Source organism: Myxocyprinus asiaticus, chromosome 3 (genome assembly GCF_019703515.2).
Source record: "Myxocyprinus asiaticus isolate MX2 ecotype Aquarium Trade chromosome 3, UBuf_Myxa_2, whole genome shotgun sequence".
NCBI classification, from domain to species: domain Eukaryota; kingdom Metazoa; phylum Chordata; class Actinopteri; order Cypriniformes; family Catostomidae; genus Myxocyprinus; species Myxocyprinus asiaticus.
The window spans coordinates 44946425-44966467 of record NC_059346.1 but is presented as its reverse complement, the minus strand read 5'-3'; the positions used below and the strand labels follow the sequence as shown (position 1 = coordinate 44966467).

Sequence of the window (20043 nt, the reverse complement as noted above, 5' to 3'; positions counted from 1 at the left end):
TTGTTGTAGTAGTAGTAGCTTGAAACAAGATTATATGTGAAGATTACTAGATTTGAGAAGCAAAATTGTGTAAGATAAGACTTGTTTTCAGTACATATATCTTAAATTAAGTGTTGAGTTATTATTATTATTATTACTATTATTTAAGCATAAACCTCATTAAATGTTATAATTATGCTTAAAACAAGCAAACAAGCAACTAATTGCCAATACATTCTCAAAAACAAGTCTCATTATCCTACACAATTTTGTTTCTTAAGTAAATGTTTCTTGTTTTAATGATGTTTAGATATTTTTACTGGAAACAAGACTAAAAAGATAATTAAGAAAATAATTTTTGCAGTCTTAAAGCTCAGGGCTGGTAATTGGCAAGCTGCTAGTTCAAGCTCTGCAAGGAACAAGCCATGAGCCATCATCATTGGCCCTTGAGCAATGCACTTAACCTCAGGTTGCTCCAGGGGAATAGTCCCTATATAACAAGTACACTAGGAGTCGCTTTGGGGGAAAAAAGAGATAGAAAAGTGATATAAAATATAAATATAAATAGCCTATCCTCCAATATTTAGGAAATTACATCTTAAAGGCTAAAGGAGAGACTATTGTACAATATGTTATCCATACTTTGGGGTCCAAAAGTCTGGGACCAGATTGAAAATCTGTCATTAAAAATCTAACTAAAACAAACATTATGAAGTAGAAGGAGAAGAAAGATTCTTCACAATTTCTAGGTCACTATGAGCAAATTTGACATTTACCATGTCAATTCCTTTGTACACAAGGAATGTCCTTGCTTCCATTGAAGCACAAAATGATCTGAAATCATGCTGGGTAAAATGGATCATGAGGTTTTGTACAAACTTATGGAGTCCATGCCAGCTGGAGAGTAGTCATTAAAGCAAAAGGGGGAAATTAAGAAATTCATGTTAATATTTCAATTCAACTAATTATGCTCATTATTTAATATGTAATTTTAAAAAGAATGTACAAAAATAAAAATAAAAAATAAAGTATAATATATAATGAAAATTAGCTAAATATAAGTGCTTTGAGCAGTGCTCTCAGATTTTTGAGCCCACTATACATTCATAAACAATCCTTCGCCTGCTGAATATTACACACATTCGTGTAGGGTACAATGCTTCTTCTAGGCTCCTGCCAGTATCTAGGCCACAGGCTCCATCATATCTGTCCTCTGCTGACAGTGGCAGTTAAATTTGTGTTTTGTCTAAGCCTCTCCCAGGCCTTTTTCATTCACCAGTTAACAGCACTCCTACCCCGGGTTGTGTTATGTGCGTGCACTTGTATGTGTGTACGCATGTGTGCGTGTGAGTGATGGATACATTTATGCTCCCTTTCACTATCTGTTCATGTCCAGTGCTGTGATTCTGGGAATTCTACTCCGTCACTTCACTCAGCTATCAAGCCTTCTTGCTTCCAGAGCAAACATTATTCCAAAACATAACATGGCACATGTGGGATGGAAATTGTGTTTTCTCTTCATTTTATCACTTATCTACTGAACAAGGGAGCTGTGATTCAATTTATGACTAAAGGGGTTTCCATCCCACATGTGCTTATGATAAAAAGGCCTTTTTCAGTGTATATATCTGCAAATGTTTGGAATTAGTGGTGATTTAAGAGAGCTAGTGTTTTTGCTTTAGCTTTTGAAGAGACTGTATTTTCACATTCTAATTTTTTTGAGTATTTATTCCACCAGACAGTCATCTTGAGGGTTTAGACTCGCCACTTTGTAAAAACTGCTTTGAGACACTCTACATTGTTGGAAGTAAAACATTAAGTGTAGGCTATCTGAAAAAAATCTCACTTGTATGGTGATTGTTTCAGTTTCTTCATGTTTAAGATTTAACAATTAAGCAATATCACAACGTAAAACAAATACAATGTTGGGAACCATAGTTAACCAATACCCATTCATTATGGGTAAATTTAAGAGAAATATCCAGTAGATTTGGCTATTTTTAATTTTACGATTTATATTTGAATACTCTGGTATATATATATATATATATATATACAGTGTTCAAATGGAGTCAGAGCCCCTTCACAATCTATGTGATATTCCAATGAAGCTTAATTTTGGAAAAACAAATTACAACAGTAATCCAGCTAATTATAGACACCCCTTTAATTACCAATGTATCGTGGCCCATAGAACAGCTGCTAATAAGGCATCTACATATATCTATAGTTTCTCCAGCCAGAACATGAGACAGCCGGTAGCCAGCTTCTTTCCTGTCTTTACAGACATGGCATAATGATGCAAGGATGAACGACATTTCACGCCAAATCTGACCCGACATCTCAAAATACAAATAATTTTTAATTAAGGACATTGTTTTTAACACTAATTGTTTATGTACTCAATCAATAATGGCATTTGTTAATTTTTAACCAAAAAAATCTTAAGTAGTACAGCTAGTACTTCAAATATTATTATTTATTTTTTTGATCATTTACCTGTTATCCGTTTGGCAAAGTTGTTTACCTACTATTATGCTTGGATATGTTGTCTGATAGGGTTATTGAAGCGTATATTGCTTGTCATACTTGTATGAATCGAACATTAATCGTGTTAACCGATCACGGTGTATCTACATTGTTGGGGCAAGTTACTGTTACATGGTTACTAATATTTATGACTTTCGAAATTGACTTCTTGTAATTGTTATATTGCGTATTTAAGCATATTATTTTCATGTTTAATAAAGTATATTTTATCCTCATCAATATTGAATCCTTGTTTTATGTTTTTAGTTTACAGTGTTATTGTGTAAATTGCATAGACGTACTATTGTAGTATTTCAGTTCACTTGCATTATCAACTGAGGCTGTACAATAATATTACAATAATTGATAAGTGTAGTACAATACAAACATTAATAGTAGATAAAACACTTGAATAATCCTATTAAAATATACTGGTAACCTGTTGTGATTGAGTCCCCTGTTCTCTATGTAAAAGCGCTTTGACTGTAGTGTCAGAAAAGCGCTATATGTGTCAAATTCATTCATTCAAAATGTGTAAATAGGAGTGTTTTTTATTTTCATCAAAGCAAGTCATGTTTCATTTTTAAATGTTTAATCGTATAACATAATATCAAGATGAAAATAGCACGTTATGACTCCAGCTTTGAATCTTCCCCTCATGATCACATACAGGCTATGTGCTCAAATCATGAGATTCATCCGCCAGAGGAGCAGTGAATTGCTTGCAATTTTATGTTTCAAACAGATGTGGCAAGAGAGCAAAAAGTTACATAGTGCAGCATTAATATTAGTAATTTAGGTGTACCAACAATAATAATTCAAAGAAAAATTATATCTTACCAATATTGTGAGGTGAAGGATTCACTCTGACAGTGTCACTCAGTCGCTGTCTGTAAATTCCTCCAGAAAACAGTGCGTGGCAAACTTGGGCGTGTTTAGAATTTTCCGATGTAAAAAATCTAATTTGGATTTTTTATGAAAACTGGTAAAGATAATACACAATGTTAAGTTCATTTGAAACTTAACTTGTTTTGGCCTTATGGTGGGTCCCTTAATATCAAAAATATTTACTATTAAAATCTATTATTGTACTATTTACACCAAAATTATAGATTTTTTAATAAATATTTTTCTTAGTAAACATTTTTTATAGTAAAAAATTATTCATTTCATAGTTCATTTCATTTTTTTATACACATAGCCTTTAAATTACGGGTCTAACAGTTAAATTTTCTTATGGTTTGGTTTTAATTTTTCAAAGAGCCACTTTCTACCACATTTATAGCATTGTAGAAAATAGATATGATCAGTTCTCTTGTCACTGTAAAAGACACCGTCAACTTTTAAACACCATGAGTGTCCAACATCACACTCACCAGCGATACATTCAAAAACAAGAGAGATATATTCAATATTGCCTCCAAAACTTCTCCAGTGAGAAGTAATAAAGATTTGTTCAGCCTTTTTAGTGTAATAAGCACTTGCGTGAAGGCGTGTCAACGCTGCTGCAGGATTATTTTATTCCTGTTATGACTGTTGAGGTATTCAAATGGGTTTGACACAGATTTACACTAAGTGACTCAAATGAGAATGAAAGCACGCATGTTTGATTGACTGACCGCCATTCTCATGTAACATCAGCTATGCTTAGATATTCTTTGTTCATTTCAATGTCTACATCCTTTTTTAGTTTATTTCCCTCTTTAACCAAACTGTGATTCAGTGAGACAGAGAACTACCGTAAATACTCTTGAAAATGGACACCTCACAATTAATACACATTTGATAAGCTATTGATAAATATATATTTGATGATGAAATAACACAGGGTTGCAAAAGATGGCTCGTTTTGAGTGTCTCTGATCTAGATTAATATTCTGCAATATATAGAAAGGTAATTTTTTCCCCCCTACCCTTCCAATCAGTACAAGCCAGTGGGAAATGAAAGCCTGCATGCAGTCTGCATTATGTTTTCAGTTTCTAGGATATAATGCTTTACTGAACTCCAGATCAACCTGATTATGCCACTTTCATAGGCTATGTAATCATTCAAAAACAGTGCCATCAGTCGACTTTAAGAAACAAACATGCATGACATGCATTAAGCATGACACAAAAGTGTTCCTGTACGTTAAATAGCACAGTAGAGCATGATGCTAGCAATGTCATGGGTTGGAGTCTCAGGGAACATACATACTGATAAAAAAAATGCACCGTAAATTTATACAGGATTAAACCATCTGCCAAAATGTGCAAATAAAAATCTGGTCAACTGATTTAAAAACACAGAGCAGTGATACTACAGATCTTCCACTGTTTCAGAGTAATTCTTCTTTCTGCAGAACAAGGAGCCACTGCAGAGTGAGAGAAATTTCTGGTACAATTTAGAAATTGTCAGACTAAAATCAAACGTGATGAAACAGCAGCAGGGACCCGTGTGTCCCAGCTGATGGTGAGCTCTGTAGTGTGTTTGGAGAGAGAGGGGCGAGAAAAGAGATGTGGGTGGCCACATCGGTCTGTAATTACTCCCTCTGGAGCTGTAGGTGAAGAGAGATGACCTTTCCACAAGCTATAAAGCACAACACACACACACACACACATATCACCTGACAGCTCATGCAGAGGTCTGGGGTATCACTGAAAAAACAATGAGCAGGTAAAATCAAAATAATCAGTGGGGGGAATTCACTAAGAATTAATTTTGGCTGCTGATAGCCTCATTTATTAGCGCATGCTGTCTACATTGTTTTAGCACATGATTTATAAAAGGAGTAATTCAAATCAGGTAACGTTCCGAACATAGCCAAATAATCTGTGGTGGACACAATTTGCATGAGGCAATATCCCATTTGCCGGCCAATTCTGAGTGCTAGTTTGCAGAGGCATTCTTTACTGAGACTGTTCAGCATCACTCCACTACTGCAATATAGGCACATGAATCGGCTCTTTAAAACAAAGACAAAGGCAACTGAAATATAACGGCAAAGGCAGTCTCAATATATGCCCGGTTATAATGATCTTCTCCATCATTTATTCATTGTTTTACAAATTTCTGCTGACATGATCACTAGAAAAGGTACACAAACATCTCTTTTAAATAAAATACTGTTCACCGCCGGCTTTTGTGGGCGGTAATAGTGCAATGTTAAATGCGGCAGCCAAATAGCGCAGAGTTTTTTGAATTTAGCAGAAAATAAGCCTAATTTAAAAAGAAAGAAGGTATTTTTGCACTGAAAAGCATGCCACTAGCTATGTTTCCATCCATGTCTCTTTATGCACATTTTGGAATATCACATATATCTGCTGGATGGAAACACCAAGATGCAAGTAAAATCTCCCATTAAAAATGCATTTGCTCGCTTTGTATTTTTTTTTTCGATAAGAAGAAATGCGCATAATCTATGATGGAAACACATATACTGAATAAACTCCAACTGAATTTATTAGGAATACAAGATGCGCATCAAAAAAGTAATGTGATTGAATAACTTGTTCATAACTGGACTAACCAGCGGACCAATCATCGCATCTGAAATGTTGCTCTGGTCATCCTGAAATAACAGTGTCTAGAAAATCCAAACCCTGCAAAGAGTTTGCAGGGCAAATAAGTCGAATACAAACTTTAACTGTACCGAAGAGCAGGTTTATTGACACTTTTGTAAAATATATTATAGATCCACATGGCAAAGACATAAGGAAGGAGGAACGCACACACATGATGCTCCCAGAACTGTGTGATGCGCTGTCGCTCCCAGACATGGGACAAAGTGCTTTACAGTGTTTTGTCTGTGTGCTTTAAACCGCGAGTATTTTATGAATTAAAGACACACAGTGGCTACAATTTCTCCGGAAGTGGCTGTTTTGTTGTTTGGAACACATGGGATGGAAACGCGGCTTTATTCGCACATTGTTTTTGCGATATTATGGTTTTTTGCATAAAATAAATTTGCAGCTTGGATGGAATCATAGCTACTGACTTAATTTAAATACATACTGTGCATCACCATTTCAACTTGACTGCAAATGGTTTAAGGTTTTTGCGCTGAAATGCTGCATGCAAAAGATGCGCAACTGTTACGTCAATTTTTCCCTATGATTTGTAAAGAACTTAATGACTGCTTAAAGCGTAAATAAAAATACAAACCACATTCTGATGACTGATTATCAACTCCTATATACACCTATCACTGTCTAAACATGAAATAATCATGTTTGTTTTGTTTTTAAGCAGTAGGGGTTATCGTCTAAAGACTCCCAGCCTTACATTATGTTGGGATAATCTCTACCAGAAACTGGATTAGCCACCACACACCAAACTCTACTGAGCATGGTCTCTGAATACCAGACAGAGCAGCTCTCATGTGGTGCGACCTTCAAGTGCTCATGAATTAACACAGCAGGCTCTGAACACAAACCCAGACACAAATTGATACACACACCATAGCTGTAGCTTCACGCTCTTCGCTAAGACAATGAATTGTGGATCGTGAGAACTTGGAGGGGTTGGGCAGCATCACAACAAAGAAAACCCCATCTTTTGTGTATTTCATTCAATCCAACACTGTTAATCTCCAGGCTTTTATATGTCTTGGACAAAACACATTCAACAAAGTGTCTGTTAGCCAGCCTAAACTGAGATCAGTTTGGCAAACATCAGAGTAAATTTCTCATGAGATGAGAATGACAACCAGAAAATGTGCTAAATATATCATCAAAGTAAACAGCAAATAGATCATTCACATTGCAGTTCTCATAAACTGATTTTTCCCCATTAGCTATGAGCTGCTAGAGAGACAGAGAGAAAAAGTGAAGTAGAGAAAGAGATATTTTTTGTAGAATAAATCAGGACACCTGTCCTCCCACAGGGCTCATAGCTTTATAATATGCAGTGTGATTGCTGCACTGCTAATAATGAAATAATGTCATCAGCAGACATTTTATACTCGCCTCTATATAAAGTATACACTCACTGGCCACTTTATTAGGAACACCTGTACACCTACTTGTTCATGAGATTATCTAATCAGCCAATCGTGTGGCAGCAGTGCATAAAATCATGCAGATACGGGTCAGGAGCTTCAGTTAATGTTCACATCAACCATCAAAATGGGGGAAAAATTTGATCTCAGTGATTTTGACTGTGGAATAATTGTTGGTGCCAGACCGGCTGGTTCGAGTATTTCTGTAACTGCTGATCTCCTGGGATTTTCATGCACAACAGTCTCTAGATTTTACTCAAAATGGTGCCAAAAACAAAAATAGAAAACCTCCAGTGAGTTGCAGTTCTGCAGACGGAAATGCCTTGTTGATGAGAGAGGTCAACAGAGAATGGCCAGACTGGTTCGAGCTGACAGAAAGGCTACAACAACTCAGATAACCACTCTGTACAATTGTAGTGAGCAGAATAGCATCTCAGAATGTACAACATGTCGAACCTTGAGGAACCTTGAACCTTGAGGTGATGTGCTACAACAACAGAAGAAAACATTGGGCACTTTATTAGGACCATAGTGTTCCTAATAAAGTGCTCAGTGAGTGTATTTACATAAGAACAACATTGGTAGCTAACATTAGTAGTAGTAAGTGTGGGATTGAATATTTACAATGTGTTAGATGCTAAAGGGGAGGCCAGGGCTAACTGTCATATGGGGAAGTTGTCACACGGGCTTTATCAGGTTTTGAGTCAAAAATCCAATTGCACAAATGCTTGTTTTCTCAAGCAGTGGTTTTATGTGTTTGTTTCAAACAACTTTGTCGTAATATATGACATTTGTGAATTCTATCTACCAAACCACAATTCCAATATGATTATATTTTTGTAATAGCTATTGGGTAAAGAAGTGAACCCAAAACCACACTGGCATATTAAGGCAAGGGTCAGCTATGAAGTAGATTTTAACCAAAAGGAGCTGTGATCTCAGGAAAGGTATTTTTCATAAATGTCAAGTTGGGGCAAGTTGTTACATTTTTCGGTTTCATTGTTTTGTGTTTAATAATTTTTTTACTGTTTAATATTTGCAGAAAAGCCTATTATACATTTGAAATATGTATAGGATTTTTCTCAAATCAGTGTCAACAAACGGAAGGTTCTCATTATGACAACTTACCACATATTGTATGACAACATGCCCTGCAATACGAACACAAAAGGTCAACATGTGTTCAATGAACAATATCTTTTTCCTGAGCAATAACAGTAGAAATGTTCAATAGCCTTTTGTAGCCAGGACAAGATGGTATGTGCACATACTGTTTATACATTGACATTCAAAATTCAAATCAACCTTGAAAATATTCACTGGAGTAAAACGTGAGAACTAGCTCTAGTCTCCCTTATTTGAGAGAACAAATAATGCAATCTCAACACATGAAACACCAGCTTTGCTGAAATTATATGGGAGATTGTGATATTAATGATTATTAATACATTTGTTTAGAAAAGCCAATTATACACGGTCGGTTTAAGTCACTGCTGTCTGTTGTCTTAATTAATATTCTGTCAGCTTTGCTTTTTCACCAGCAATACAGCTTGGAATTATTATTCAGAGGAATTATGTCTCATAATAGAAACATGACCTAGTCGTGCCTTCTTGCAGATTGTTAAAAAAATTTAATAATGACAACGTCTAAATAAAAATTTGCCAAGCTCAAAAAACTAGATTAAACCAACCCAAAATTAAGCACTTCTCTTTCAGTCAGAATTCTTCAATTAGTTTAGCTGCAGTGCCATTATTCTCTTATATAAAATTCATTATAATTCTATGCAAGTAAATGTGAATCTAATTATGGACAAACCTCTTTTTACAGCAGCCTCCATAAGTTAATGACTCCTTGATAAACAACAAAGGGAACAAACAAACCACTGCCAGATGGTGCAAAACAAGTGTAAGGGATGTTTTGGCTTGATAAAATAAATCTTTTATCTCTTGCAATTAAAATAAATCACAAGTTGGAAAAAGAAAACTTTCATCCTGGCCATTAACACTTCGAAAGTTCACAGTAATCAGCAGACCCTAGATTTATTTTCAAACTGAATCTTCCTAGCTGTATGAAATCTAAAAACCACCTACTCTAAAAATTGAGAATAAACAATTGAGTTGGGAGAAATTCTTTTTGTAATTTAGTTACCTAATAATTGTGCACACTTATATATTCCCCTGAGAAAGACAAAACTGACTTTTTCTTTAAACATTCAGGTTTGAAGTTCAATAACATTTTGGATTGACAGAGCATTGTGTTTGTTCAACAATAAAATTAATCCTGAGGAATACAATTTGCCTAATAATTGTGTACGCAGTGTAGATTACCCTAAAATGAAAATTGATTCATCATTTTCACATTTACAGAATTACATAAAATGTTGTCATCATTTACCTAGTGTCATACCAAGATTTATTCCTGCATGTCTTGTAAGCTATTGTTTGAATGTGCACAAGAGCAAATTAGATTTTATTCAGAAATTTACATTAACAAAGCTTTGGCTTCAGAAGACTTACTGTGCAAGAGATTATGTACCATTTTTATGGTACTTTTATATATTGTCTTTGTTAATTATGGAGCTTGACAGCCCTAATCCCCAACTGTATGGTTAAGCACAGCCTTTACCATTCCACTAAACATCTCCTTATGATGAAAATAACCCATACAAGTTTGGAACAACATGAGTGTGATTAAATTATGACAGTTTTAATTTTAAGTGAACTATTCCTTTAAATGTTTAAAAATAAAACATTTCACATCAGCAGCAAAGGGCAACTGTATCTTCCTTGTCCTCCCCACTCTGCATATTATAATTTTACACTGACATTTAAATCACATCAGAGAACTAAATTAGTTCCAATGCTGTAAAGTACTTTATGCCCATAAATTTAAAGGGAAAGTTCACCCAAAAATGAAAATTCTCTCATTATTTACCTTCCCTCATACATCCCAGATGTGATGACTTTTTTTCTGCAGAACACAAACAAAGATTTTTAGAAAAATATTTCAGCTCTGTAAGTGCATTCAATGCAAGTGAATAGTGACAAGAACTTTGAAGTGGAGGCCTGCACTCCCGTGGGACTACCGTGGGACCTGCGGGACCCGACGCAACAGAGTGCGGCGCGGGTGAGGGCGGGAGAACTCTCATGTGTGTGCGGGTTGCGGGAGAATAAAATGATTCGCAAAACTCCCACAAAATAGAAATATCAAAAAAATGACAAGATGGAATTCTAATTTTGAAATGCTAGATTCTGTGTCTCAACAGTATGATCCAACAATCCTGTTGGATAATAAACAGTATGACAAAGTAGGGTGCATCAACAAGAATACTCTTAAAACCCTGGTGACTTGGAGTCAGACAATACGGCCTTAAGTGCATCTCTAGTTCTGCCGTGGTCCGTAAGACTAAGAAACCACTGCGAAGTAGACAGGGCTGACTGCATTCTCACTGAAATTGCATCGACTTGTGTACAACGTCTGGACAAACTAATGTTGCCAAAGAGTTTGGCAGCAAATGGAATTCACATGCTCTACATAATAGCGACATTCCTTACTCCCAAACTGCATCAGTTAAAGATGATTGATGATAATGAAAGACAATCTGTGATTCACTTTGTCAAAGTGCTAGTTAATGAGTTGGGGTTTGATGAGGTAAACACAGAGGAAAACCTACAACCGCCGCCAGCAAAAAAGGCTGCTTTTCAAGACTTTGCAGAACGGGAGGATGCTGACACCATGGACAGCCACGTGTCATTAGATTCTGAAATCGCGGGATATTTAAAGGTCAAGCTGGATGGAGAAACAGATCATTATTTAGGTCCTTTTTTTTTTTTTTTTACTATAAATCTCCACTTTTATATTCTTCTTCTTTTGTTTATGGCAATTTGCATTCTTTGTGCATATCACCACCTACTAGGCAGGAAGTTGAATTTATGGTAAAAAAGGACTTAAATATTGATTTATTTTTCACTTACACCTATCATATTGCTTTAGAAGACATGGATTACACCACTACAGTCTTTTGGATTACTTTTACGCTGCCTTTGTGATTTTTGGAGCTTCAAAGTTCTGGCCACTATTCACTTGCATTGTATGGACCTACAGAGCTGAAATATTCTTCTTTGTGTTCAGCAGAAGAACAAAGTCATACACATCTGGGATGACATGAGGGTGAGTAAATGATGAAAGAATTTTCATTTTTGGGTGAACTATCCCTTTCAATCACTTTCAGTGACACTATGTAAATGAATAGCCTTAAAGGGATAGTTCCCCCAAAAATGAAAATTCTGCCATTGTTTACCTACCCTCATGTCATTCCAAACCAAGACTTTTTTTCTTCTATGAAACACAAAAGTAGGTTTAATATACTCGAATATTAGAGAGTGACAGACTCAGTCACCATTCAATTTTATTGTATGGAAACAAATACAAAGTGAATGTGAATTGTGACTGGGGATTTCATTCTGGTAAATATCTCCTTTTGTGTTCCACAATAGAAAATCATACAGGTTTGGAATGACATAAGGGTAATTAAACGATGACATAATTTTCATTTTTGAGTGAACTATCCCAAGCTCCACTCAATGATGGTCTGAATCTGACTATTGATACTAGAACGTAAAGGTGTTTGAAAATATTCACTGTGTTGACAAGGATGTGACCTCTGGTAACTTATGCCGAGTTTACACAACACGATTTTAGGCCCGATTTTCACTCACCGACAGTTTTGTGGAGCTCGCCGACAAAAGCCTGAAATCATAGGCAAATCAGAGCTCGCTCCCGTGAGTGACGAACGCAAAGTATGATTTATCAAAGATGCGATCTGAGAGGAGCGCCGACGCGTCGCCGATGTCAGCGAAATATCTAGCTTGTTAAGTATTTGGACCAATTTGAAATGTGTTTTGACTGAATACAACTGCAGCGTTGGCCTACAGCCAATGAGAGAGCAAGAAATGGGGCACGGGAAGTTTCAGTGGGAGGAGTCCTGATGTACCTGCAACAGAACATCATCTAGCATGGCTGCGGTATCAAGAAAGTCTCAATGGACCGAAGAAATGGAGGAAAAATTTGTGGAACATTGGCAGGAGCACCAGTGCCTATTTGATGTTTCCTCTGAACTGTACCACAACTGGGTGGAGAAAGAGAAGAGTTGGAGAGAAATTACCAATTCTCTTGGACAGTCAGGTAAGCAAATAGATAGATTTTTCAGTAGGACGTACTTTTTCATATTGTAACCAATAAAATATATGATGCCTTTACACATTATGTAAAGGCAATTAAAAATATACACATCATATTCTGAAATGCATAACATATGATCATGCATTTGTTTTTGTATCTCGTATCACTTCTCACGTGTACTCTGTTGTGTAACGTAATTTGGAGTCCAGGCAGAGTCATCGGGGATTCGTCAATAGTGAAACGTTTTGTAATGTGTTCACCCCTGTCGCCGATTCCTTGTGTAATTTGAAAACCATACGACTTCCATGACAAGACAGACAGTTGTGTAATATGAACGGTACCACAATCCGACATCTTTGAAAATCATGCAGTGTGTAGGAGGCATTAGGTGTGAATTTTGACAGGGTTTCAATGCAGCTCAAACTCTTGCACAGCTCACACCTTTTTCATGGAAAGAAATAAAATATTTGTTATTAAACACTTGAATGAATGGCTTTAAAATATTTCAACTGTGCCTCAAGGTCCTCACCACACCCAAAGTCATTATTCTATCCACACAGATATTCAGATCATATTTGTTTAAAACCATTTGGATGCTACCTTGGTGCAGAATTCCTCTATGTTGGCACTGAGAATATTAATGAAAAAATCTTTACCAAGTCTAAAAACAGACTCTGAAAGCAGTTTAATCATTTCTCCCACTCTATTGACAGAAATCTGCTGACTTGAAAGGCCACACAAGACAAATAATACATGAGCAAAACCAGCCCATGGCCACACCGGGCTCTTGGTATTGGTGAAGCGCAGCTGTTTTACTTTCAAGATTTCATATGAGACCACCAGACAAAACTAAACACTCACTGCTTAAAAATTAATACAGCTACATCCCATGTAAGGGACAGCTCTATATTTTAAATAACATACTGCTTAAATGGAAGTATGGTAAGAGATTTGCTTTATCTCAATAAACAACTTGACCACATAAACTCTAATATTGGTATGTATGAACATGCAATTAAGGAATGTGATTGAATGTATTGGATTAATAAACATAAAAGAAGGCTATTGTAAATGAAATATTTGATGTACCAAAAAAAAAACGATTCTTAGTTTTATCTGAAGCAAATATTGAAGCTTTCATCCAATTTCATCCTTTTATTTCAAAGGAGTGTAGCGTGAATTTTATCCCAGATACGTGTTCTGTTGAGAGCAGGTGCAACTTTGCACTGGTAATGAATGTGTGAAAATACTATCTGTCAATGCATATATGCAGAGACAATATAAAGAACTGGGTGTCCAAGGTGGCTTTGATTAACACATGCAAAAATGGAAATGCCCTCCAAACTATCACAGAGAGTAAGCCTGTCTAAAAAATAAACACTTATGGTTCGATGGCTAAATCAAATGCTATTGGCTATGTTTAAATAAAGGCCTTTCGATATGTCTTGCCCCAACTTCCTGTTTCAATAGGAAATACATCAACACAGGAAAAACATTGTGTTCGTCAAACCTTTTCCTGTGTGTTTTATATATACAACACACATTTGGGAAGCTGCCTAGCAAAACCCTGATGTCCATATAGCTAGATAGAACAGTAATCAGAATAAGCCCATTATGCTGCAGGTCAAAGAGCCCTTCTGGGAGGGATATTTCCCATTCCAGCTTTTCCAATAATTTGCCTAGAAAGACATTCCACTGGGACCTGAGGCTTAACTCCAATCACAAATGCGCAACAACAGACAGAAAAATACTAGAAACCAAAAATCACTGAGTGCCTTTAGAGAAATTCAGTTTAGGATCACCTTTGATCTCTCCTCTCCATGTATTGGGACAAATATCCATGCGTGCTTGGATGTGTCTATTTGCTAATAACCACTAAAATGTCTGTCTTTTAAAACACCCACTATCAGCTAGCAACTAGACATCTTACTGCAGGTTGGCATGACAGATTTGCACAGAGAACTAATTGACAAGGTGTACAGAGTGAAAGGCAAACATGGCCAGGAAAAGGTTTACCGTCTCTCCATTTCAGTCACTGTGCAATGTTTACAAATGCTTTTAGTATACTGCATGTTAAAATCTCAGCCACAGAATTTATGATGAACATTGATTGGGAAACTGTCAAACATTCTAATTCTTTTCTAATTCCTTTTGTAACAGTATACTAGTCTTGCATGAATTGAATGATTTGGTATCTCAGACCCTATGCTTAAAGTTGAGGTGGAGATATTAACCACACCCATTCTCTTCCTTCTACTCAGCTAAAAGAGTGCATGTTGCATTTCTCCTTTGTAACCTGTGTTGATGAATCATTGTTTGAGCGCAAGGCTATGACCACCATTGATTCAAAAACTGCTGTCTGTTTTTCCTTCAGATCCATGACCGTAACCATCATACACATTGAGTGGGATGTCCTCCCACTTAATGATAATCTTCATTTCCATACTTGACCCTGAAACTATTGCTGCTTTTCCACTCACTGGTACCAAACGGTTCTCGTTGCAGAACCGTGCCTTTCCATACCGATCCAGGCTCATTGGCACGGTTGCCATTTCCTTTTTTACTGTGGTGCTGCGAAATCAGGATTAGAATGGCCTGACTCGGCAAGTAGGCATGTGATGGTATTCAGTAATACGATATATCACGGTAATTAACATGCACGATATTGTTATCGAAGAGCAATACGCTAAAACTCCGCTAGCAACACAGTAATGTTTACGTCTTGTTGTAACAACTAAAACAGTTAATTTTTTAACTGTTGTAATCAGTTAATTCTAAATCCTATAATTAATAATGGCTGTTATGTACTTGTGCTGTTGTGAGTTTCTGAATGTTGTTCTCACTGGCAGCCCTCTGGGTATTTTTTTTCTTGTTTACTGGTGTATTGTCACCTTTGCACTTTGCTTTTGTTTGACACTGTATGGTAAGTACAAAGAACTTGCCAAAATATGAGCTTTATGTGCTCATATTATAAAGCATTAATGTCTGAAGTGGAGTAATTTTACTTTGCATTACATTTTTGTTTTAGATTTTAACAGGGGATTCTCAATTCAAACATTGTTATTCTGGTTCTACTTTGGTTAAAACCCAGAGCACCTGAAAATAAGTGTGCTGTGAATGTAAAACCTGATGTCTGAGTATTCTCACTATGTTGTATGTTGTGAACACTGTTACATTTGTGCTTCCATCATATTTTGGAAAATAGCAAGAATCGAAGGCTTGCTATCCAGAAAAAACAAACAAACATGCATTCATTTTTTAAATGTTAAGGGTTCTTTTCAAAGTTCTTTGTTACATGTTAATTTTAAAGGCCAATTTGGAATTGAAAAAAATTAATTAAACTTGTTAATAAGAGAACAACAATAAAGTTTGTTTATCTTTCAACCCATTTTTGTAATCTGTTTCAATACCGTGATAATACCGTATACCATGATAAAAGCTTCAGCAATTATCGTGATGTGAAAATTTGCTACCCACACATGCCTATGGGCAAGTGACCAATTGTGAGTAGCCACGTCATTAAAGGCATTCTACCAGAATGGTTCTCTGTCCTGCGCAAGGCTTTGCTGAGAAATTTGGGGCAGGAATGGTTTGTAAAAATATGTACCGAACCAATTAGCCGCTCAAGTGGAAATGCTACTGGAACTGTTACTCACTGTGCTCAGAAGGAGCCAGATCTACTGGGGTCTAACCCTTGATTTTCCTTGATTTTCTCTTTTCCAGAAACTTCTGACACACTCTGGTCGGACAGCTAAACGATCAAAATGCACCCCTCCTCAGGATGCTTTATACTAAAAAACAAAACAAAAAAAATAAAAAAATAAAAATAAATTATCCTAATAAAAGGTTATTTAAATACTATTATACAGGAAAAGTTATTTTTTTTATTCTTATGAGAATACTCTAAAAGGAATATTATGCTAGTGCAAGTGCTACAACATAGTCTTTAGCCGAGATAAATGATCATTGCACTTTATCCATTTACCCATTCTCTAGATCAATTTATTGATCAGGGTTTAGCCGTGTAGTCAAGCGAAACTCTAATTCTGCATATTGAGCAGGTTTTTTTGTGAATAAGAAACGTAAAAAATCTGTAAATATTCTATGGTATACCGCAAATAACCTGTTCATGAAATAATTTATTGAAATCATATTAAAGGGACAGTTCACCCAAAAATTAAAATTCTCTCATAATTTACTCACCCACATGCCATCCCAGATGTGTATGATTTTCTTTCTTCTGCTGAACACAAATGAAGATTTTTAGAAGAATATTTCAGCTCTTTTGGTCCATACAATGCAAGTGAATGGTGACCAGACCTTCTTTGACATTCTGAAAGTGAAAGTGAATGTGGAGATTTATAGTAAAAAAGGATTGAAATGATCTGATTCTCACCCACAACTATCATATCACTTCTGAAGACATGGATTAAACCACTGGAGTCATATGGATTACTTTTATGCTGCCTTTATATGATTTTTGGAGCTTTAAAGGTCTGGTCACCATTCACTTGCATTGTATGGACCTACAGAACTGAGATATTCTTCTAAAAATCTTAATTTGTGTTCAGCAGAAGAAAGGAAGTCATACACATCTGGGATGGCATGAGGGTGAGTGAATTATAAGAACATTTTAAATTTTGGGTGAACTATCCCTTTAAACAGGTGCAACTGAACAGCTGTTGACAGGCTCAGAGGCTACTCAATTAGTGTGTGACAATGCACGAGCAATTTAATCAGGGCAGGCACAATTCTTTAATAACCATATATGCTGTTCTACTACAGTTAGTAAAAAGATCAAAATGTGTGCATATTAAATGTGCCAGGAGAGCAGTGCTCAGAAAATCTGACTGTGCAGGGCACCAGAACACAAATGCACAGTGTCACATTCATGATATTTATGTTTAACCAACAACCATTCTGCTTATTATTATCTCTAGGAGACCTGGGCTAATGCACACATGCCAAACATATCCTCTGATGTTATCGCCGTTATTTGCTCAGTCATGGCTTGATACGTTAGAGGGCTATACGAGTCTTCTGGGAACCCTCCCTTATACCCAGCTTCTCGTGTATTAAAACGCTAGATTTAATACGACTTTCTGCAAAATCCGCAATTGCACTGGGCGGGTCACACTGTTACCTATTCCCTGTATCGATTGACGTCCTTATAACAGCATACTGCGACATAAACACATGCTTTCCCCCCCCTTTTCTAAATAAAGGGATTACAAAGTGAACTAATTTATCGGAGCTAAACACAAGCATTTTAAAAGTTTACATTCGTGATCCAGTTGGGAAAAAACTCTCAGTCTCCACCAATGAAAACATGAATGAAATGCGTAAACTGAAGTGTTTTCGCAGCCCTACCTGCATAGACAGCAGCAGCAGCATCACTCGGAGAGAGTAAAGGTGTGATATTGCGGATGGATGTGGCATCTCACGTGAAAAGCTCTATACGGTTTAGCAAAGTCTTATGAAGGCTTTTCTGTATCAACGATCTGCAAGACTCATCCTTGTCATTTCGCCTTCTTTTAAGTCAGTTATCAAGCCAGAGCTGTCCGCTCCCACCGGCACAGCATCCGGCACCGCGCAGTGAGTGCGTCTGCATCAAGGGCATGTATTTGGCAGGAAAGCAGGTTGGCAATGCCTAAAGCACAAGCGTGTTCTGAAGACGCCATTCAACAGCAGAGCACTATTTCGCAAAAACACTGACCGAACCCCAATGGACCAGAGAGAGAAAGAGAGAGAAGCACAGTGGATGCGTTTACAATCACGGCGGTACACCACAGTGAGTCGTCAGTTGTGACACTTCAACGTCTGTAAAGACGATTAGATAGAAGTGAAATCTGAGGTTCAGCAGCTTTGATTCGAGGCTGCTACACTGTCACACCCTCCTACACAATCACGAGACGCATACGCGTATAGACGCACGCATAAAGTTGGGAACTGCGTTAGTTGTTATCTAGCTGATGAAGACGACATTTTATTTGCATTGCAAATTGCGTCAATGTTGTATCTGAGAACTGTTGCACAGTTGCTGAAGTTTGCAGTTTGGGCCCTCACATTTCGCCTGTATTGCTTCTGGTAACTGGGTGTGATCCAGTGATTTGAACTGGAATGAAAACATCTCTTTATTCCTAGTATAAACTACTGATATACAGAGAGAGCGCGCGACATCACAACAGTCAGTTCGAACGAACCGCACCACTAAATTAAAGTGCAATGATTTCATCGCCAGATGGTTTCTCTTTTGCAGCATTTTTCTTTAAAGGCATTGTGGAGCATTGTCTGATTTCTCTCACCTGGGCGTTCACTGCAGTTTCCAGCAATCTAACGGTCCACCCGATGTATGTGTGTCTAAATCCACCATCTTCATCGCCCGCCTGCCTTTCACTCTGTCTATGAGCAACCCGACTCCTCCCATCAGAGATTCCTTAATCAAACAACACCAAACGCTGGCCAATTTCTCAATGAACACGCTGCAGCATTAAAACTAGCAGCAATCAAAGCGTGTATGTTTGTAATGCAGTCAAGTTCGAGAGTCGAATCTAGTTCCAATTAAAGGGATAGTTCACCCAAAAATGAGAAATCTCTCATCATTTATTCACCCTCATGCCATCCCAGATGTGTATGACTTTCTTTCTTCTACTGAACACAAACAAATATTTTTAGAAGAATATTTCAGCTCTGTCGGTCCATACAATGCAACAGAATGGTGACCAGAACTTTGAAGCTCCAAAAATCACAAAGTCAGCATAACAGTAATCCATACGACTCCAGCGGTTTAATCCATGTCTTCTGAAGCGATCTAATCTGTTCTGGGTGAGAACAGACCAAAATCAAACTCATTCACTGTACAGCTTGCCATTACAGTCTCTAGGCACAATCGTGATTTCAAGCTTACACTTCCTAGTGCTTGATGCATATGCAGAGCGCTAGATGGCGCTATAGGAAGTGTAATCGGAGATTGCTGATTTCAAGATTTATAGTGAAGTTGAGTTATTGTTTGGTCTGTTCTCACCCAAAACCGATTGGATTGCTTAAGAAGATATGGATTAAACCACTGGAGTCGTATGGATTACTTTTATGCTGCCTTTGTGTGCTTTTTGGAGCTTCAAAGTTCTGGCCACCATTCACTAGCATTGTATGGACCTACAGAGCTGAGATATTCTTCTAAAAATCTTTGTATTCAGCAGAAGAAAGAAAGTCATATACAACTGGGATGGCATGAGGGTGAGTAAATGATGAGAGAATTTAAATTTTTTGGTTGAACTATCCCTTTAATTTGTCAGAGCCCTTTCAACAAATCGAGAGTGAAATGCACAGTGGCATGAACTTAAACAAGTACTTTTGTTACATATAATTGCCCAG

The 20043-nt window shown here is 36.9% G+C and overlaps 1 protein-coding gene across 5 annotated transcripts in view; it reads right to left on the bottom strand.

Annotated features, from left to right (window-relative positions):
• apba1a (amyloid beta (A4) precursor protein-binding, family A, member 1a) overlaps positions 1-19078 on the bottom strand; it is an 89300-nt gene extending 70222 nt beyond the window's left edge. For 4 of the 5 annotated variants that reach the window (XM_051681056.1, XM_051681049.1, XM_051681036.1 and 1 more), the window contains exon 1: positions 18040-18478. The gene's annotated coding sequence lies outside the window, so the exon portion shown is untranslated. Of the gene's footprint in view, positions 1-18039; positions 18479-18974 lie in introns of those variants that run through there. The other variant, XM_051681044.1, reaches the window with a different exon arrangement.
• Between the last annotated feature and the right edge of the window lie 965 nt (positions 19079-20043).